Source organism: Pseudopipra pipra, chromosome 4 (genome assembly GCF_036250125.1).
Source record: "Pseudopipra pipra isolate bDixPip1 chromosome 4, bDixPip1.hap1, whole genome shotgun sequence".
NCBI classification, from domain to species: Eukaryota; Metazoa; Chordata; class Aves; order Passeriformes; family Pipridae; genus Pseudopipra; species Pseudopipra pipra.
Genome location: NC_087552.1, coordinates 40298247 through 40321411, shown reverse-complemented (window position 1 = coordinate 40321411; position 23165 = coordinate 40298247). Strand labels below are relative to the sequence as shown.

Genomic DNA, 23165 nt, shown 5'->3' with positions numbered 1-23165 from the left:
TTTCTTTTATTTTGCAAGGCACTCAGAATCAAAATTCTGCATTTTGGTAGAACTGCCTGGTCTGGCTCGGGTAGGGCAGCCCCATGTACTGTTCACCCCACAGCCCAAGAGGCTGGGCATCTCCAGCCTGGCAGGGTCCCCAAAAAAATCAACAGAACTTCTGGAAAACAGCAGCCTTTCTCTGTTATATACCAACAGCCATACCTTACAGGATCTGAATGGAGAAAGGTTCAACTTCTTACGCTAACTGAGGATTTTGCAGTCCTGCAGAATGCTTTAATTGCTGAGCTGTGCTGGGCAGGTACATTTTCCTATAATTATCCTGAAAGTGTTCCAGGGCATTTTTTTCCCATTTATACACATAATGAAAGGAAAACACAACTATTTCTCATACAGAAGAGAAAACAGTTGATTAAAACCAATTTTATCACTAAAAAGTTACTAAACTTGTATAGAATGTTTTACCTAAAAATATCAACTGAGAGTAAAAAGAGGTCATACTGATGCATAGGAAATTTTTTACTTTAGAAGATGGGAGAGGATACCTGATTTATAATCCCATAGCAGAATTTATGGGGAAATAAATGAACAAATTGAAATTAAAAGCGAAAGACTCAAACCTTGCATTACCTTTGTGAAAGCAAACTGTTTTGTTTAAGACCTGAAGGCTTTCGCCAGAGTATTTCACCTCAGAGGAAAAGAAAATATGAAAACTTAGCAGTAAAAATAAGAGCTAGAAAACATAGATATGCTTACAGAAGAAAAAGGAAAACTGAAATAATAATAATAAGAAAGAAAAGCTGAAAGACCTTTCTCAGGAATGAAGGAAATAAATCAAAAATAATTAAGACCCTTTCTTGGGGCTAGATAGTATAAATGAAAAAAGCCTTAGGTTGAAAAGAAAATTTAATTTAAAAACCCCTTCCTTGTGCCAAAGATTTATCATTTTTAAAGCCCAGTGTGGCCAGAATACTTTTTTTTCCTTTAACTCCAAAGAGATGTCCTTCTGCTTCTATTGATATATCCATTTAACTGATATGTTGCTAAGCCTTCTGAAATGTTTTTGATTATCTCAGTTTTCTTTTGTCTTTAGGAAAGCAATTATTTGAATATCTCAATATCTTCCATTTGATTGGCTACTGTGAAAAATAATTAGACTTTAAAAAGTGAAATTTGAAGTTACTTGTTCCAAGATATTTTTAGTTGTTCTCTACCATGACTATTACCCATTTATATCTCAGTTTGCCATGGTCAGTGTTAAATGCTTTTATGTATCAGAGTCTCACAATCAGGTAGCACTACCAGCTGATAAGTGCAATCCTATATTGTTATACACTCTATTTTTAATGTTACAACTCAGATTAAGTGAAGGAGACCAAAACTCTTAGTTATTATCCTGCAGGGAAATCTGATTTGATTGCATAAGGCAGAATTTCAGTCAAGTCAATAGGATGCCATGACAAGGGATGTGGCTTGGAAATGCATTCTGTAAAAGACACAAGGTCGTAAACATAAGTGTGATTAGTGAAATCTGTAATGTCCTGATATTTGAACTTCAGATGTTGTCTCTAGCTTAAAAGTTACAAATGAAAAAGCATCTCAAGATGGAAAAGAGTAAAGAGGATAGAACAGTGTAAGACAGCAACAGCATGGGATGAAGTATAGAAAAGGATGCTGTCTTCCTGCTTTTATTGCTGTAAGCAATGCCATCACTATGAGAAATCTGTGAAAAAAGTCAGCAAATAACAGCTATGGAATATGAAGGAGAAAATAGAACTATAGTACAAAAGAGAAGGCAGGCACAGAGGGAGAGGGGAACCATCAGGTCTGTACATCTGAGAGATGAGATGAGTCTGATTATTTGAGCCATGATCAGCCAGCTGAGAAGGGTGGAAAAGCCAAAGTCAGTGAGAGAGAACTTGATTATTCTTTATGATTAAGTACTTGAATTATAAGACTGTTCAGTTGGAGAAAACAATGAACGATTCAATATGTCTGGGCTCAGAATAACTTCTATGATCCCTGGACACTAAGTCATATCACCCCCATTGTTAGACAACTCCACTGGCTGCTCATTAATTTCAGAACCCAGTGCAAAATGAACTTCTTGATTATAAAACTCTCCATGAGCTTGCTCTGGTCTCTCTCTACTTCCTCTGCACATCTAGCACTGAATTTCTCTTTTTCCCTCCAGACAACACTGTTTCTGTGATTAAAAGCTCTTGTTTCTACTGTGCCACCACATCACTTACTTTTCTGACTTGCCAGTGGCTGTATGAACACAGATTATTAATAGAGCTTGTGCTGTCAGAGCAGGAAAACAAACCACTACTAAGAAACTGTAATGTGTTGGATTTTGAGCAAAGAACAATTCATGCCTAAAGATGCATTTTCAATCCTGCAGCTGGATATGCAACTGCTTAAAAATGTAAAAGTTTGTGGCCATGATCCAACTGCTGTTGTGCGTGATGTCCAGTAACACTGTAATTCACCTCTTGTCCTAACCAGTGAAGATCTGATAGAAGAAAGTGGAAAAGTGTTAATGCCAGAGAATTAGCTCAGGGCTTAATTTAGTACACCAGACAACAGGAATTTCTAAAGCAGGCATTGAAAAACATTTCTGGGTGAAACAGATTTTAATTTGTGAAAGCCTGTCAGATTCCTGTTACTTTCATTTGCATTCTGTTGTTTAATTCCTACAAATATAATTAGCTGTCACACCCTGTTAAGCAGCAGGCTCTCTGGTGTTCATATTCAAGCTCTTAGTTTGACTTTTGATACTGCTTTTGCACCAATATATGGATTTACTTTTAAGAGCAATTTCTTTTTTTGTTTGTGTGTTTGTAAAAAAATCTAATAAAGATGCAAACTTAACAGGGCATCTCAGAAATAAGAGGTTAATTTCCAAATACTGTTGCCTTTAAAGACAGCTAAACCCATTACACATTCTTCTTACAGCCACCAGAAGGCTCAGATTAGAGAGGTTCCAAATGAATATGTAAGGTAAACATATGCAGATATTCTTCCCAAGAATGCCAAGGCAGTGGAAGGATTAAAGAAAAGGTTTATTTCAGATCCAAGGATGACTTTTTTACAATGTAGCACATCAGACCTTTCAGGGGCAAAAGGCAATGCCCTGCTTCTCCAAGGTTTCTTTTATCTTCTCTCTCTCCTCCCCCATCCTCTCTGACCCAAGGAGGCCTTGTATATTCTGCAAGCATGTTATCTTCCTGCATACCATGGAGAGAGAGAGCTGTTTACAACTTCTCCCTGCAACTTTCTCTGAAATGCAGAAGGAGGAAAAGAAAACATCTAACCTGGTTGAAAAGGCACTTTGCAGGTTTTCTAACTGAAACAAGTTCTAGCTCTCTGTTACAAATTGCAGCCTCTTTAAGTCATTCTTTGGCTGTCAGTCATGACAGCATCCACACACCCAAAATTCTTGAAGCCCTACAGAATCTGGACTTGGAACAACCAATCAAAACATACTTCTACTCTCTATGACTACACAAAGGCTGAAGATTGAAAATGATAAAATATGTGACAGTTTATTTTTTCCTACTTCCTCACATGCACAGGAGTGAAGTTATTGTTACAGTATCCCTAATACATAAAGTAAAATGGTTTTGTTTCTGTTGTAAGCCTGCCTAAGATCACAAAAGAGTTGTGATCCAAAAATAAGAGTTGATCCAAAATAACTTCCTTATGCCACTCTCTAACATGGACAAGAAGAAACACAAGCAGGAACTCAGAGCCCTAGAGAAGCAATATCCCAGCCAGAACCCTCCATGAGACAGAAGGAAATGACTGAACCAGATCTTAATTCTTCACCCACACAAATGAACCACAGCTACTGGTTTAAGTGCTAAGGTCACATGAGGGAATGACTGTTGGCATATCATGGAGAGCTGTCCCTTTCAGAGGTGCTTGAACACCAGCGAGACCCAGCTGTCATACTGGCACAGACTCAAGTAATGAATGACTTGGAAGGTAGATGCTGGATGAAGCAAAAAACTGCCATATAACTTGGACCTAAGGAAGTTCCCAACAAACCTGAAATGGGTTTATCATTGCCTGTGGTGTGTCATTATTGCAGTCCTTCAATGAAAAGTTCCCTTTGAGTAGAACAACCATTTTATACCAGACAGGTCATTGACAAGCAATGAATTTCTATTCAGAGATAATGCAAAATATGTAAGTAAATAATCTGAAAAGATCCTACTGAAATCACAGAGCTAGGAGAGAAGTCAGATTTTTCTGGTAAAATATAGATGTGTCCTAAAAAAGTCTGTTGACAGAATGAAGCAGAGATGTATTATGAACAGAGGATAGACTGTACAGAAAGAACATAAACATCACCTTAAAGCTGAAATAAAACTGGGGTGAAAGGTACAGGATAGGAGAATAGAAGAGAATAGCACAGAAATAGTCAGAATGTAAGGCTTCACACTGGGAGGATAAAATAATGCTGATTTCTGCAATGAACCTGGAGATAGGGAACTGGGAAGACTGAATAAAATAAATTGGTCCTTGTTTTGATCTCATTATGTATATAATTCATCAGTGCAGTGCCTGTGAAAAGGCAATGAAAGTTTAAAATGCAGCCATCAAGCTGTTTTCAGGTAAACCTAGGAAATCTTCAGTCTATTGTGCAGAAAGCCAGTAAGAGTTCAGTGGAACACTGTGCAGAGCCATTACCACAAAAGATATATTCGGATTGGAATCAGTACAGGCACATAAGAATGATTAAGGGGCTTTATGGCCTGTATCACTAAGGCCCACTATGAGACTGTGCTTGTCCAGTAGCCCAAAATGTAGAACAAAAAGGAGATGACAGATTTGTCTTTGTGCATCAAGAAGAGAACATCAAATACTAACATTAAAGACAAGGTCAGTGCTGAAACAAGGGCAAATGGAGATAAAATTCCTGTGCATACACATATCATAAATCCAAACAGGTTTTTAACCTACAAAGCAATTGGGTAGTCAAAGAGTAAGACATCAAAAGACTGTGCTTGGCACATTTTCAGAAGGATTCTCCTGTCCTTAGTACAGAATCACATAATTGATGACTCTGGTATTTTACACCATTACAACCTTCATGCTAAAGCGCATGGGACAGTGTCTGGTATCTTTGCTTTTGTTTGACAATGTATCAGTCTCACTTTTATAAATTTTGCTGCACTACCAACCAGAAGAAGCCCCCATATACTCATGTCTGATCTGTGTGTGTCACAGGACCTTAGCAGAAAGAGAGCTGTGAATTACTCACAGACTTACAGTATGATCTGTTCAACTACCTCAAGGATATCATGAGTGAAAGCAAGGCACTATCATAAGTGAGCAAAAGTAACAGGTTGATCCCATAAGACTACTTAATACAGACAGATCAGGCAAGTTCAAGCCATCACTGAAGGCAGACTTCAAAAGGAAGAAAGCAGAAGTTATTCAGTGCACCCTTGAAGAGAGGAACCAAGATTATTTTTTTCAGATTGAGAGTTAGGGACAGAGTAAAATGCTAAAATATATAAAATGACTGAGATCTGATGTTAAAGACAAAAGTCGTAGCCATTCCTTGATGTTTTGAAGTAACTAGAAATGTCTTGTCTCTGCCCAGAAAAAGTTCAAACCACCCAACCAATTTATGAACTGAATTATATATATATATATATATATATGCACTATTTACTTATAACTGAAGAAAGAAAAAGATATAAATATGGAAGTATAAAATGAAAAAGGAAAGTGAATAAAAATATATATGCCAGGTGCCACTGGTATTTATACACATTCAGAGCATTTGCAGTTCTATAAGATTTTTATTTCTGTTTTACACAGAAGCATTAGTAACACATAATAAAATGTGTTCATTATTTATTATTGACAATCAAATTATGCACATGTTCCCCTAGAGTGAGAAAACTGGAGATAATCAATCTGCAAAGAAAGAGGAAACATAGAAAAAAATACTCAAAAAAGAGAGGAATCCTGTAATGATAAGAGAAACATACTGATACAAGGTAAACAGCCACCAGGGAGTTAGACAGATGATTTGGAGATAAATTAAATAGCTTCCCACAAGAGTTCAAGTATTGGTACACATTCACCAGTAGGCATTCAGAAGTGATGGGGAACTCTCAGCTGCCATCTGGAAATGGCTCTAGATAGCCTGGTCTGTTTGATTTTATTAGCTGCACAATCTCATTTTTGTTTGATTGCTTTGTATCTGTATATGCATTAGGGGAGAGAGCATTTGCTATTTTCTCAAGTCTGCTGTTTGCTCCTCTGGATTATGCTCTTCTCCATTTTCAAAGTCAATACAATTTTTCTTATGTTTAAGATAAGGCTTCTTGTCTCTTTTTTTTTTTTTTTTTTGCTCTGCTCTTCATACAGAGATTTCAAAGAAATATCCCCCTGAAAAAGGATAGAGGGGGAAAAAGAGCAGGATTTCACCTTTTTCCTGAGGATATAATGCAGAAGTTTGCTGGAGGGGGTTAAAAGGCCCTTCCCCAGTGCAATCTTGCGTGATCCTCTCTCTTAACACTTGCACTGCAGAATTTACACTTATTTCTCACCCCAAAGAATGTCTTCCCCCACGAATATTTGAAGATTTTGTGCATGGGCATGGAGAATGAGATTTGGCATTTCATGAGAGATGCAATATAAAAGTCACCCTGACAAAAACCATCTAATACTTTGATGCATCTGAAAAGGGGTTTCAAAATACCTCTCCATCTAATTAGGCCTCTAACATTTTGTAAATTCTTGCTTCTTGTATACCCCCTCAGTGATTGAAATCTTAATTCCAAGACGCATGTTAAACACCTTGGAGTGTTTTCAATAGCGTCCCTGTTCTCACAGCAATAAGCCGTAGAATATACATTTGAATTTACTGGTTAGAGCTATCAATCCTGCTGAAGAGGGAAGGAGTAAAGAAAAGAAGACCAGATGAATAGTTTGGATAATATTTTTTTATTATATTAGTTCAGTAAAGCAGATGCAGTAGGAGTGATCAGTGGGGATATATACAAAATGAAGCAGGCTGTAAAGTTACAAGACTAAACAGCATGGATGACACATTTACATTTTTCAGAAATAAATATTTGGCACAAATATGCTCTGGAGGGTTCTTTAAAATATGGCAGTGGTTTTTTACTAGACAAATAACTATTATTCTATATATAGGACAAAATTAGTGACAGTTATAGTGGGTTTTTTCCTATATTTATTAAAATAGCTGTAAAAATTAATATAAACAAATCTGATTATGAAGTGACTCATAGAGGCAAAATAGAAGAACTGAGAATACAGCAGTTAAAGGTGGAAATACAACTGATAACTTCTTCTGTAACTATGCTTACAGAACACTCACTGCCATGATAGCTAAGGGCATCCGAGTGCCAGACGTTTGAAAAACTAGCCTTTGGGAAACAGAGATGACAGTCTGTAATGCTGATACTTAAACAGTGTACAGCACATTTACAAGCAGTTGGGTATTCAACCAAATACCTGAATGTGGGATATTTCAGTGTTTTGAGGAGTTAGGCAATCTATGTGGATCTCTTGGCCAGTTTCTCTGGAAAATGTTGGTCTTAGTGCTTTATTTTTGGGGCTAGATTGATGCCTGATTTGTGACTTACTCCAGCTTTCCAGGTTTTGTCTGAAGGGGCATGAGAAAGCTCTGAGACAAGCAGGAAGGAAGATTCAGAGAGAAGTCAGGATGGCAGCTCCGGCACCTGGACTGGCCTGTGGTGGGGTGTGTTCCAGCCCAGCAACCCTCAGCCACGCACAGAGAGCTTTCTCACAGCTCCATGCAGGTCAGCAAGGCCGAAGACAGCTCAACCTCTTTTAAAAAACAGTCAATTTTAAATTAGGAGTCAGCCCTTAAGCACCCTGGTGTGACTGAACCAATAAGGTTTTCTAAGAATCCTATTTCCTCTGGCATAAAAGGCAGCTATGAGTATGCTTAACTACAAGCCTTAAGCCAGATACAAATAAGCTTAATTATGAGCCCTAAGTCAGTAATGAGCATGCTTAATTATTTTATTTTTCCTAAACCTTGTTTTCTTTAGGGTAATTTTAAACTTATTAGGCCTGTGTTCAAAAAAATTGTCAGTGTAACTTTTTTTGTTACTGTTTCTATTAAAAAGAGCAACAATGAACATATATATCTTTCAAGACAGCATAGGAAATTCCAATGTGTTATGTTGGTCTGTTAAGATTCATTATCACTTGCATGTCCTTTGAATAACCTTATTGTAAATATCAGTTGTGATGTAAAGATATTTTCATTCCAAATAACTTTATGTAGTACTTCAAATTTCAGATTTTATTAAAGTACTTAAAATACTGATAGTTTGAACAGTTTTGGACTGTATAACTACCTTAATTACCCATACCCATCCATAATCAAGCATATCCATCTCTTAGGAGTGAAAAGGAAATTTCTGCTGACTGCAGGCAGATCTTTTTACTTGAATGTAATATATCTGACATTTATTTAAATAACAGAAAATAATCAGTAGGTTAGCTCAATTCTTTCCAGGGACAGGGAGGATTTGTGCATTTTAAAATGTTAACTGGGTCTTCTTTCACATGAAACATCTGCTGTCTACAAATTTCATTTTTCAATCTAGGTCACAGTGACTTCTATCCTCTCCACAATTGTTTTTCAAGCATTATGTTTCCTTCACTGCTTAAATTTGCAATCATTGTCCCTAAAATCTCTCTGTGCTGATCACTTTCAAAGAACTTTATAATAAGGCTATTTGGAACAAGCCACAATTTTAAGCATAATCTATAAATTTAATATGTAAATATGTTTCTTCTACTTTCACACTGCCTTTTTGAACTAAGGATGTACAATGAACTCAGATGAGATACTGGCTGAAAGATGGGAGAAGAGCTTGGCTAGCATCACAAATACATGACTGTTGCATATAATATGAAGATTTCAGTTCTGAATTTGTTAGCAAGAGAGAAATGGGAATTTTGCACAATAGAAATAATTTCTTGATAATTTTATTTCAGTTCACCTATCCACATCTTGTTTAGTGTGTGTGATGTATATAGCCTGTGTGTGTGTGTGGTTAATTCAGCACCCTTCTCACTTTTGCTGAGTTTTCTTAGTCCTGTTATGCAACATATCAGTTAAGATTATGTTATCTTGAATAATTTTCATTAGAGAAAATCTATGTCTAAAACTTGTGTTGTTTCTTGGATACTGGGGGCTTGGCAGATGGAGTGACAGACACTCCATGACTATCAGAGACATAAAGGCAAGTGACTGGGAAAGCCTTCTTTTTCCACAGAATCTTCAAAAGGTAATCTCTTTACGTTGTTACTGAAATACATTAAATATGAAGCTTTACACTGGAGCAGAAACATGGGGTTTTAGCTACACATTTTCAGGTAATGAATAAGGACAATTCTCTGATAATAATGAAGAAAGCTGCCATTATTAAATATGTATTCAATGACAAATGTGAAGAGATGAGGTTGGTTTTGTTCATCTTTGCATACTCATTACAAAGAAAACTGCCCCAGAAGAAGGCCATCACCCACCTTTGAAGTTTATATTCTCAGTGAACGTTGCCACCTACTACTTGAGCTACAGAGGCAACACAGGTGTGTTAATCCTCCTGAGAACCATCTGCACATTATCAGGAAGTCTGTAGACCCCAAGCTGCCGCACCAGTATTAGACTGAAAAAGTATTTAAAAGTGCGTCATTGAAGACCATAACTTAGACAAAGATCTTAAAACGTAAAGAGACAGGGTAGTTATAGGGATACACAGTAATTTTTATTGCCCAGTGTCGTGGTTTAATGACAATATGTTTGGGAGGTGAGACTGCTAACAAGATGAACTCTCATTTTCTTTTATTTCTCTCCCCCTAACACTGACAAGGTAGAAATTACAAGGAGTCTGAATGAAGAAGGAAAAATACCAATTTTACTAAAACCAGTGATGCCGAAAAACCTTGGAATAATTAACTGCTCAGAGACTTTTGCATCTATAAGCAGCAAGGTATTTGTTTATTCAACATTGGGAGCAAGCCAGCTCTTGCTGGACAAACTTGCTCGGCTTGAAAGTGCAAAAGCAAGTCATTTTATACACTTTAGACACATGGCTACATCATCTAGCATACATATTAATAAGTAGGCTAGTCTCTGGGCGGAGTCTTTCTACATCTTTTTGGGCATGCACAGTCTTCTACTGTGGGGATCTTCTCCTCAAGCCTTCATCCCTCTGGTGGTCACCACAGACGTCTTCCTCAATTTGACCTCTTCAAGTTAGGTGAACTGAATTCTTCAAGTTTGCAAAATCCTGGCTCTGGGCCCTCTGTATCTTATTTAAATGTCTAGTTTACCTAATTTATTACCTTGTGTATACTACTCCTATTCTTTCTATAATAAGGCCTTTGGTCCAATGAGCAGAACAGAACATGATATTAGCCAGTGCTCCCAAAATGTTCTTCTAACAAAACAGGTAGAGAAACAGGACAAGGTATACCAGCTGAACCATTGTTAGCTCTTTTTTGTGCCTTTTTGCCATCACCAGAAAGAAATAAAAACAAAAAACCCCCCAACAACAGCAGAAAATATTACCTAGCTACCCCCTCCAGTAGTCCCAGGCCACGTGGTGACAGCGCTCCATGCAGCTCCTGAAAGGGGAATCCCCAGGCTATCAGCAGTGACTGGTCACACCTGGACAGCTCAGCTGGGGGCTGGGGCAGTCCCAATCTGATGAGCAAAATGGCTGCTGCTGAGACAGAAAACAGCAGCTGAGGTAGATTGGTTCCCGTGAAAGAAGCTCCAAAGGTCCATGATGCTCCAGCAAGCAAATACCTGGGTACCAAGAGAGAAAGAGTTCTGGCGCATGCTTTTTTTTTTAACTCCTGTCTCCTGAGTTCCCAGGTTGCTTCCCTTCAGGGACCCACCTTTCCAGCAGGTCCCAAGATGCTGGGGACAGTCTTTCCCCAGTTCAGCTCGGACAGGGTGGGGTGGGGGGTGGGACAGTTACCCACATTCCCACTCACATGGTGGTATGAAAAAATTCACTAAAAACCTTTCTCATTTAACTAAAACCACAACACCCAGAAATCAGTAAACAGCTAGGAAGATTACGGTCCAACCAACATAAGAAACACCCTCTGTCAAAGTTATTATTGCAGCTAAAATGGTACTTCATGAACCACTTTTCTGTTTTCATAAGACGTGCGATGACACAGCTTTTTTTCACCAAGACCTCCCAATCTCGATGTACACTAAAGCCCTTTACTTAGGAAACCCTTTCTTGCATGTGCCTTCACTGCAGTCACAGGGCTTACACAAGTGACACATAGCACCTGTACACTAGCAGCAGAAGGTCACCATGAACCTGACAGGCTGACAAAGTTCTATCCAGTGGCAGCCTGATCTGGAGTTCATGTATCATATCTTCATTTATATTACTACTCATGCAAGGTAGATTAATGGCTGGCTCTAATTATACTGTAGTTTCACCTTTGGTTGAAGTAGAGATTTGCTCCTTTTCTTATTTAGGGCTGGTAAAAGAATTTTGTTGAGACAAATGTTTCTTCTGGAAGAAGTAGCTTCCTAGACTCTCTCAGTCATTGCTAAATAGGTAACGTTTAATCTCTGATGGTATCTAAAGCCTACATGTTTCAAATAAACACTTTAAAAATCAGGAAAAAAAACCAAGTTTGCCCATTTTTTTGCACATATAGTCATGAGTTTGCATTTGAAAGGCTACCCATTATGCCTACTAGTTGGACAGGCAAATCATCTGTTTTTGCAAGCTAGCTTACTACAGCAAGGCTAACCTGCCATAACTATTGTTGTTAACTGAGTTCCATGAGGATGTTTATTCTGCCAATTCTTGAACACACCATCTTATAACTTATGTCTATACTGTATATTATAGAGCAGTGGTATTCAGAGGTTATACAAGCTTCTCTGGATCACAGGTCTCATGATGTTTAGGACCACTGAAACTGCTTCAAAATAGATATTATTGTTTCATGTTCTCTTGGGGTTTTTTGGAGAAATTGCTTATTAATGTAAAGTTCCTCAATTAACATATCCCTTTTTTACATAAGGAATTATCTGAAGTTCTGTTCACTGCGGTCTGGGTTGCTCACGCTCCCTGATGCCATTTAAATGCCCCTTGGTCACTCCAAGCACCACACCCTCCTCACCTGGTTGACTGCCGAGGGCTTCTGGGTCGTGGGGCTGCTACTTGGGTGTTCCTGGACTCAGGAACCCCCCTGTACAGCTTGCTCTCTGCCCCCAGACTTCTCTTCACTCATGGCTGCTTGAGCCAGGAGGGCCAATTGTGTCCTGGGGGGCACCAGGCACAGCATCGCCAGTCGGTCAAGGGAGGTGATTGTCCTGCTCTGCTCTGCTCTGCACTGGTGTGGCCTCACCTTGAATATCACGTGCAGTTTTGGGCACTGCAATGTAAGAAAGATATTAAACTATTATAGAGCATCCAAAGGAGGGCAACGAAGATGGCGAAGGGCCTTGAGGGGAAGCTGTATGAGGAGCATCTGAGGGCACTTGGTCTGTTCAACTAAAGAAGAGGAAACTGAGGGGAGACCTCACTGCAGTCTACAACTTCCTTGTGAGGAGAAGAGGAGAGTTAGACACTGAACTCTTCTCTGTGGTGACCAGTGACAGAACCTGAGGGAATGGCCTGAAGTTGCGTCAGGGGTGGTTTAGTTTGGATATTAGAAGAAGGTTCTTCCCTCAGAGTGTGGTTGGGTGCTGCAACAGGCTTCCCAGGGAAGTGGTCACAGCACCAAACCTGACAGAGTTCAAGACTTTGGGCAATATTCTCAGACACATGGTGTGGGGATGTCTTGGGGATGGTCTTGTTCAGGCCCAGGAGTTGGACTCAATGATGTTTGTGGGTTCTTCCAAGTCAGCATATTTTGTGATTCTGTGGCTCTGAACCTTGCAAGCTGTGTCTTTGTGAAGGGAAAAACAACATTGAATGGGTTTGTTTCACATTTCTATTTACTTGTAGGGAACCTGAAACACTTTCCTGATTTCAAATGTTCTCTCTCTTCTCAGAGCCACACTACGACTCACTAGCTCACTAGTCTCTTGCAAGTCTCATCTTCTTGTCCCAGCCCTCAGAGATGCACACATTCACATATGAAACACTTCAGAAAAGGCATTTAGAAGTGTGCTTCAAGTGGTTTTATTTTTACCAATGGCATGTGCTGGCATTCAGGATGGAACAATTTCCATTTCATCTGCTTCTCTGCCTAACAGTGAGCCTTGCAATTTCTTATCACCATCCTTAAAGCAGTCCCTCTTCCATCCTCTTTCACATAATCATGCCGGCATCCAGTCGAGTAGGATAGTTCTTAATGATTAAAGCACTAATGTAATTCCCTCCAGTGCTTATTGTCACTACTAGGTGTTTCAGTAACTAAGTTTATTTGACTACAGAAATGAGTGCAGCCAGTGTTAAGTTCAGCTACTGTAACTGAAAAGGCAGTGAATTATTATGCTCATGTATGGGAAATATTATAATGGGTCATGTTTGAGATTGGTCTTCCATCTGCATGATGCACTGAGAATGATCAATGAGAAAATATGCATGTCTTAATGAAAAGTATGATTGCTATGCTTTCTACACAACTTAACTTTCACCCCTGCTGACTCTGGCAGTCACAAAGATCAAATCTTTTCAAATTTCTTTCACTGCAGTGTCAGAAAAACCTAATTTATATTTTGAATCTCTGCAAAATTGTTCATTATGCAAATCCTATTTTGTGAAATAGATATGAGAGTGATAGAACTGATTGAGGCTGAAAGGCAATAGAGGCTGTAAGTTATGAGAGATAAAAATGCACAAGGGTGAAACGAAGAATATTTCTATTCAGGTGCTGTTGGAAAAGTATTTAAAAGTCCAAGGTCATGTTTTTGCTTCTCAGCTTTGTGCCTAACTTGTCTGAAAATAAAATAGGATACAAAACCCTTTTATATTAAACACAGATAGTTAAACCCTTTTCAGCTGTAAGGAGATACTAAAATCTACTGTCTGCAGTACCTCTATGCTCAGCTTAATAGTGTATGACTGTACTGCAGCATTGCTACTTCATAACTCTTCCTTGGATCATCTCTTGTCAGTCAATTTGCTCCAAATACTAGTGCAAATTTGCTGATACAAGGGCTGCCTTCAGCCCTTTAATCAGATAAAACTCCTATTAACAAAAGATGGCAGCATGGCTCATTTTATTGCAAGGTTCCTACTACATATGTTCATATTTCCTCAAGTATGGCAACCATTGACCTTGGCAGTCTAGATTGATTCGTCCAGTTCAAGGATCACTTGGCTTCTGTGCTGAGTGATGGCTGCTTGGTTAACCGCAGTCTTTTTCATTTCCCGTTGATTTAATAGTATTTCTTATTTTATAGATTATCATAGCATTGAATTATAATTTTAGATCCTAGTTCAATTTTGGCCTTTCTCAAAGCCTCTTCCAGAACACTGTTAATCAAGGAAAAGCTCTAACCCCTGGTTTATTTCCCAACATACCATAAATACAAGTATTAAAGAAGATATGCATACACACATTAGAGGGAAAGAGAAGTCACATATAATAAAATATTAAGTTTCTCACTAACTTTTGTTCATTCTTTTTCAGATGACAAAACTTTTGGCTTTCTGAGTCCTTTTAGAAATTTTGTCTGCCTAAGCAGAAATTATTAATATACGTCATAATCAAACCCCAAAATTTAAAATTTGACAGGAAGTAAATTTTATAAAATCTTTTAATGGATGTGTTTATGAGAATAGAATCAGGAAATGAGAGACAAATATTGATTTAGAGTATATGATCCAAATTATTTTCACCATTATTTAATCAGGGGTTTGGGAGTTTTTTTCACATGATTATTTTCTGATGTTACAGAATTTAAAAATTGCATCAGGGAAACATCCACAAAACTGAGAAGTGCTTTACAAATACAGGGGACTATTTTCACAAGGCATAACGATCTAATTCCAGGCATAAACTCTAATAATGGGACAAGCACAGGTAAATTGGTAGGATAATAGAAAAGCCCCATGCAGCTGCTCAGTTAAGAACCCGCCTGTACTAATATGCTGGAATGAATATTAACCTCTTATCAGTTTTCTGAGTTCTGAATACAGTTTTGTATGGTACAAAAAATATAGGATATAACTAAAATCCATTATTATTCTTCCATAATTAAATATACATCATAGCTTTCAGTACAAGGTGGTTGTACCTTAACTACATGTAAGTGAAGCTATATGCAAATGGAATAGTTCGGGCAGCCACTGCAGAGTAGCTGCAGCAGCATGCATCTCCTTACAGGCTAATTTATTCAGTGTCTTGGCATGGATGCTGAGCTGAATGCAGAAGGGTATTTGGCACAGTGTACTCTGCAGCACTGTGACCTCCAAAAGCGTAGGGCTCTGCACAACATACAAATCTGCTCAGACAATGAGGTTCAATATATATGTACCAAGTACTTTCCAAGGCCACCTAGTTCACCATCACTTGTGTATGGCAGAGTGAGATCTGTCACTTGCAGGACAAGGATAACCATGGCACAGCACACCACATCCACGTACGAAAATAAGAGTGTAATTCTTTCTTTCTGGTCTGTCCTTTCTGACCTGACACAGAACACGTTTTGACGTCTTGGCTACCTTGAGAGATACTTAGGTTACAAAGTTTGCTTTGGCTGACCCACTCTGTCAAAGCAACAGCTGTGCTCTGCTAATCGAGCTTTTGGAAAGCTTGCCTGTAGCATACTTCAGTGATTCCTAGCACTTGCTTTTTGTTCCAGTGGTCTTCCATGTTTTGATTTTTTTTTCCTCATAGACTCAGCCTACCAGTTCTCTCAAATACATCATTTTACAGATTTCTGTCCTTTATCGGTCATCCCATCCATCTGTCTTCTTCCAGTAATTTTCAGACTACAGGACTTCAGTAACATTTTCTAGCATATAATTTCTCCCTGGAGCCTCTTAGACTACTCCATAAAACTGTCTTACTTATGTCTCACATTGGTGTCCCCAGCTTCATGTCATGCATCAGCGCCCTCCAGCTCATTGCTCTGCCTCACTACCCCTCTAGCCTATACCAATGGATATTGGTCCACATTTTAATTAGCATAAAATGGAAACTAAACAAGAAATACATGAAGTAAAAATGTAAATTATGCTCAGCTAGTTCCAGGTGCTATCATTTTATCTTAATGAGCATTTGGTATAAGAAGGACTTTACAAAGCATAAACAATTCTGCTTCACAAATTCTTTGGGGTTTTATTAACTTTTTGACAACAGTTTAATTTTGGACCTAAAGAGAACAGACATCCTGCCATCCAAGACTGCTTTCCAAAGCCAGTAATACACTCCTGTTCTGAATGATAACTCAGTGTCATACCAGTGTTTTTCAACACCTCCTGTCCTGTTCACAATAAAATATGATCAACTAAAGTGAGAAATACACAAGAATGTTTTCTCATTCTCTGGCGCTAAATGAAAGTAGTAAGGTGTTATTAGACAGAAGCATACCTAAAAATTTTGTGGTGCTGTCTAGCAAGGGAAAGGAAAGAAGGCTGGAAGGTCACCATAAAGTGAAAATATCCACAGGAAAAAAAATTAGTTTTATTACCCTGGAAAGTCAAGGTACTCTCTACATGTTAAGTCGTGTTTCATTTCTTTCGGGTAGTTAAGTTCCTATCAATGCTTATGTATAAGCCTAATGGTTCTCAAACTTTATGTCATTTTGACATCAGTGCTTTCTGCTTCAGCAAAACATTAGATGTACATTCCTTTTATTTACTTTCTAGCAGGTCTAAAAAGCAGCATATTAGTTATTAGGCAGCTATATATTCTTTTTCTGTTTTACAGAGAAGGGAAAAAAATTATATGGAGTGTGGATCAAGTACTTAGACCTTTTATCTGACAAAGGTCTGGTAGTTGCCTTATTATTCTTACAGATATAAAATAGAAGTAATTTCTGTAGTAGTTTCATTAATAATTCTAGAATAAAATCCATAGAAGCAAGAAGAAACACCTCTAATATTAAAAAAAAATATGTTAAAAAAATGTTAAAAAAGATTTTTGGGATCTTTTCAATATTTAAAATATTTTGCTAACTGAAAGCAGGAACATTCAAAAGCTAAGAAGAATTAGTATACTAAATCAGGTCCCATGCGCAAATATAACATTAGTTCCAAATTTAATGTAATAGTGCTGCAGCTACCTGGCCCATTAGTATGAGCATGATTTAAATCGGGTCAACACAAGTCACAAGCTACTGTCTTAACAGATCCGCAGTTTACCATTCCACAATTTCCATGTTGTACCCAAATGAACAGACAAGTTTATCAAGGGAAAGAGTCCTATGAAGCTCTCTCTGCTGCAGTGCAAGGGATCATTCTGTCTCCAGAACACACAGTGCTACACGAGTGAGAGCAAGGTCAGCTCTGTTACAACCATCCAAGTAGCATTTTGCAGTGTTGTTGGTTTCTGTAAAGCTAAATTAACTGACACTGAAAAACAGACACCTAATTTCAAGCCAGAGAGGGAGTAAATACTCAAGCTGTGTTGTGACTGCATTAGGTTTGAAATGAAGGACGTCTGCAGTGCTAACTCGCTTTATGCACAAGGTACTGAAAACAATATTGGTCCTACATGATGACAGCCCACACAGTTTTCAGTGCCTGTTTGTTGGGAGGAGGTCAGGAAGAATTCACTAGTATATAGCAGCATTACTTCTTAAAGTCTGGATCATTGTTCTGACATTAATTAGGAAGAAAAAAATTTTTATCTCATATCAGCTTCTACATCATGTCATTCTGGATGTGACAATTCAAGTCTGCTTTCTGAAAATATGAAACTATTCAGAAAAATTGCAGAGTCCAGTCTTTTAAGACAAAAAAAAAAAAGGAAAAATAATGTCCTAAATGGAGCTAAAATGTCAAACATGTACTTGATCTTTTCATCAGCCTTTTAGATTTAGAAGACCATTTAAATGAGTGATATAAAAATATAAAAATTGAGAGGGTGCTGTACAGAAGTTAAGAAAACCACAGTACTTCATTTTTGTCACTTCAGTCGTACCACAGGACAGTTCAAAAAGTTTGTACCTCATCAGAGCAAATAATAGTTTTCTCTAACTGAAGAGTTTACTGTAGGTAAACAAGATACTTGGGAAACTCAGTCCTTTTATTTTACATTTATTCCAAAACTTTTGGTGAGAATTATATGCAAGATTATTCCACCATCCATGATAATGATGGAAAGGATGATAACGATAATGAGAATGATAATGTTAATGATAATGATAAGAAGGAAAAATAAGGATGCTTAGCATTGACTTTCAGATGTTGCCCCACTATGTAGACTGGGATTCTGACTAGGTTCATGTGGTCAACATCCTAAACACATGCAAACTGAGAGGCAGAAAAGATAGCTAGCATAATACTCTTTTTTACACTGCCAAAGATTTGTGTCAAATTCTCAATTTTGACCTAGTTTTGTTCTTCTTCTTTATTTTCTATCTCTTTGACCTTCTTTGATTCTCCTGCTTTCTAACTTCTTTCTCAAATTTCAGTGTTTGCTCTCCGCAGTGAATAACATATTCTTCTCACCTAGTCTTTCATCCTCCTGCCAACTCTACCCCCTCCTCAATCAACTGTGTTGAGAAAAAAATGTCTCCCTTGCTCTAATAGTGTTTGGTATCATTAGCCAGGCATCATTCATTACTCAAATCCAACCTTATTTTCTGCTTCAGTGGTGGTAGTTCTCAATTAATTTAGCAGGTTTTAGACAAAATAGATGACACTTTAATGTGTCTTTTTTTTTTCCTTCCAGAGTAAACTAGCATCTGTCTGAATAGTAATCACAGAGAAAAATGTAATTTTAGAGCGAAACCAAAATCTTTGATGTAAGAAAGAGAAACACACAGACAAAATAAACTGAAATCAACCCATTCTCTGTAAAAAAGGTGTTATGGAATTTCGCACAGACTGGTTATTTTTAAAGAAGGAAGGAACAATAAATAGCTTTAAAGTCACACATGTCAGAGTGTAATATTAATGTGAGTGTGAGACCATCAGATTGAACATTGTGTTTAGACAAAAGGTTCAGGAGATTCAACATTCTTTCTCTGATAGAGACACCTAAGGAAAAAATACAAATAAGGAACACATTTAGAGATACTTCCCAGCTTTCAGCAGTCTGCATTTCCTAGGGTGGATGTTGCTCTCTTGTGTTTTTAGAGTCTTAAATTATTTTCCTTCAGCAACTTCACCTTATTGGGTTTTTTAAACACACATTTATTTAACATCTGTAATGTCATGTATCAGAGTTGCACCTCTTTGCAATTGGCTGTCACTGCAGTTTATCTTTGTGGAGTATTTCCTTATGTTGGTTTTGATTCTGCTGTCTGATAGTGTCAGTTTGTACCTTCCTTTCTCAAATTAAAATAAACAATTATTTATAATCATTGTCTCTATATTGTTCATGATTTTATAGACTTTGAGCATACCTCCCTTCAGTCATTTGTTTTTCAGACTGAAGATACCTGAAAATTTCTCTTCGGTAAGTGACTTTTCTGCGTCTTTCCTTCATCTCCATTACCTCCCTCTGTATCTTTTCTAGTTCTATTATTTCATGATGGTGCAGGAGTAGGACTCTTATGGGTCCAAGATGGGCAGAAATCACGGAGTAATGCACAGTATTATGACCATAATAATGTTTTCTATTCCACTCCTAGTAAATGCTACCTTTTGCTTTGCTAAATATTACCCAGTGCCAAATTGATCTTGCCATAGAACAGAAAAATATAAACACCAAATATCTTTTCTGAGTGCACAGCCCTTCGTTCAAGCAGTGTTTCTGTAGATTTCATTTTTATCTCTGGACTCTGAATGTCACCTGCCATTTTATTGTCTAGTCTCTCAGTATCATGAATCCATCAACAGTTCCACAGGGTCCTATGTTGCAGTTTAATAACTTTGGCACAGTTGGTTATCTCTTCCCTTTTTTCCCAGATTATTTACAAATATGCCAGACGTTGTAGGCCCTGACACTGAACCCAGTCATTTTCCAGTTGCAATCCATCTGCCTTGAAAGAATTTGTTTCCTGCCTTTTGTTACCCTTTAACCAGTTATTCAATAATAACACTTCTTCTTGGCCCAGCTTAGCATCTTTCAGACCTTTTGGTGGCTGACTTTGTGAAATGCCTTTTTGAAATTCAGGTACATTATATCAAGTGTACACTATAACAAGTGTTCTATTCCAATGCTGGGGCACAACTTCCCTTTACAAAAGCTTTCCTAACTCTTCATTAACACATAATACCATGTACTAAATTCCTATATGCAATATACATGATAAGGATGGATACTCTGAACTACATACCTGGTGGTTGGTTGTAAGCTTAGGCATGGAACAGAGCAAACAATGGGACAGCTATAATTGTATGTTCTTTGAGGTGCTTTCTTTCTCAGGCTAACAGGTGAATTGTAAAGGTCTTCCAGATGTAACGGGTATATACGGACACACAATGCTGGGGTTGCTAGCTGAGTCTCAGGTGAAATAAAGGTAACAAGGAACGAAAGTTGAAGTATTCCCACCTAGCCATCTTGAACATCTCTGCTTGGAGGAATAAAAAACATATATAATGGCATTTGGAATCAAGCATAAAATACAGCTTCAGTAGAGAACTACATAACACATAATCAATTCTGATTTAATGAAATAAAAAGGTGTGCATGCACATGTTTTATCTTTGGACTACAACAATAAGCATACGGTCAAATATTTAGCTTGAGTGAGCCTCAAATTAAAAAAAAAAACAAAACAACCCAAACTGCCATTTAGCAGAAAGGCAAAGAATACAAGTTGTACAGAGTGTCATACAAAAATTATAAGACGATAAAACAAATTTTTAATGTATAAACTTAATTCTGTACTTTGTGTGTACATATTACAGTGGAACATTTTCTTAATGCAAACATATTGTATACGTATGTACATACATAAAATCATTTAAAACTTCAGTTCTTTATTTGAGAAAATATATACTGGTTTTCATTATATTAGTTACTTTGGGATCAGCCTAATAATATGCATATGTATTATGAGTAAGGAAATTTCAACAGAAAAATAAAAAATACCCTTTTTTATATTAAAAGAAGTAACAAAACAGCAATAAAATATGAACACTCATCAAGATTTAAACTGAAAGAGATTAATTGCTAAGTACTTTAGATACTCTGAGACAATGGACATATATATATATTTATATACATAAACCAATAAAATATATATACAATGTGTGAGCCATTTCATCTGTTCTGTCATCAGACTGATTAGATAAAACTCAATTATAGAGACAGCTTTATGGTAAATCATGCTCAAACCATCATTAAGAAAAATGCAGATAGAAAAAAAAATTACAAAAAATTACCTGATGTAAGGGCTAGCCATCAAAACAGCTCTGTCACCAGTACATTCAGAGACTTCATCCAGACTCTTCTAACCAAAAAAAACTCAGGTGATTTGACCTTTTTTTAATAAATCATAAATGGAGAATGAGTCATAGGTGGTTTTTAAGGAGATCAAGTTAGTAACCATAAAGGTCTTTATAGATCAAAATCTGCACCTGGAAGGAAGATCAGGGTTTGGAGGATATACCGAGTGAAATTAGGAAAAGATTCTTCACCCAGAGAGTGGTTGGGTGCTGGAACAGGCTCCCCAGGGAAGTGATCACAGCATAAAGCCTGACAGAGTTCAAGAGGCATTTGGACGATACTCTCAGGCACACAGTGTGACTCCTGGCAAAGGTCCTGTGCAGGGCTAGGAGTAAGACTTGATGATCCTTGAGGGGTTCCTTCTGTGAAATGGAGAGTGTATGTATTCCTTCAGACCTTGTTGACAGTTAAAGGTGCATTTGCCTCTGTTAGCAGGGACTATGGCTGAGAGCCATGTACATTAATTGCTTTGTTTGGTATGTAAAATACTTTCTGTGGACACCTCATTCTCTCCTGAGGATCTGTTTATTTTCTCTCATACAGTCAACTAGCTTTAAAAGCATCTCTTCTGAGACCTCCCAACCTCTTTCTCTGCCTCCAGACCCAGAAGGTGTGAGTTGCTGCAGGCACACCTGGGTTTACAGTCAAACTCTGAAAAAGAATCAAGAAACCAAGTTTCAAAAGGAAAATAGGTGAAGCCAAGTATTAATTTCATTCTAATGGAGTAGTTTTCAAGGGACAGAATGATCACTTTTCCAAGCCTACTGTCTGAGAGCTTACAAAGGAAATTCAAAATTGCAGAAGACCATTCATTTCTACTTCATTAAGATTACTCTTACAAAGAAGTTACATGTATAAAACTAGTAATGGTCAACAACATGAAATGTGGGTCACAGCCCATGAAAACTGAACCTTGACAGCATCCTTAAAAAAAGAGAAATATCTTAAGAGCACTGTCTTCATATACTGTGCTCAGGGTCAGACTGAAAATAAACCAGAAAGTGGGGAAAAAAATGGATATGAGTAAGCTACTAATTATGTGGAGTTTTGCCCAGATTATTTTATGTTTTTCAGTTTATGATTTTAGCTATGTTAGATCTTTTGTCTCTCTGACAAGAGACAAGAATATTTATCTAATGATAAGTAAGCAAAGTGAATTGGTAGTATTTACATATTTTAGCATTAAAATACAATAAACTTCTTATGAGGATACAGTCCTTATTACAAAACTTGAGAGCCCTAATATAGATAACAGATCTCTTACCATGTACTTTGTGAATCCTTTCAACTATTATAATTAAAATGTTCTAAAATTTAATGTAAATACCTGCTTTCAATTGTGAAACCTATGTTCATCCAGTTTAATTAGCTGGAGAAATATAAATATTTGATACTCAGTTTTTATTGCTCAATCAACAGAATTAGAGGTTTGTGTTACCTGTTGCACACAAATTATGACACAACAGTACATTTGTAAGTCCAGTGCTTACTTCTTGCCTGAGAAATCATAGAACCGTTTGCTTCTTCTTCCTGTACCTATTGTCTACTCTGTACCAATTAATAATTTAATTGTCTTAAATAACAATTTGAGTGTGTACCTGTCTGCTTATCGATTTTACAGA

The 23165-nt window shown here is 37.4% G+C and overlaps 1 long non-coding RNA gene across 1 annotated transcript; it reads right to left on the bottom strand.

Annotated features, from left to right (window-relative positions):
• Positions 1-7492: 7492 nt before the first annotated feature.
• LOC135413205 (uncharacterized) lies at positions 7493-21615 on the bottom strand. Its single transcript, XR_010430127.1, has 3 exons — positions 21480-21615; positions 20429-20662; positions 7493-12456 (listed from the first exon to the last, which is right to left on the bottom strand). It is a non-coding gene; the product is annotated as an uncharacterized LOC135413205 (long non-coding RNA).
• Positions 21616-23165: the final 1550 nt, after the last annotated feature.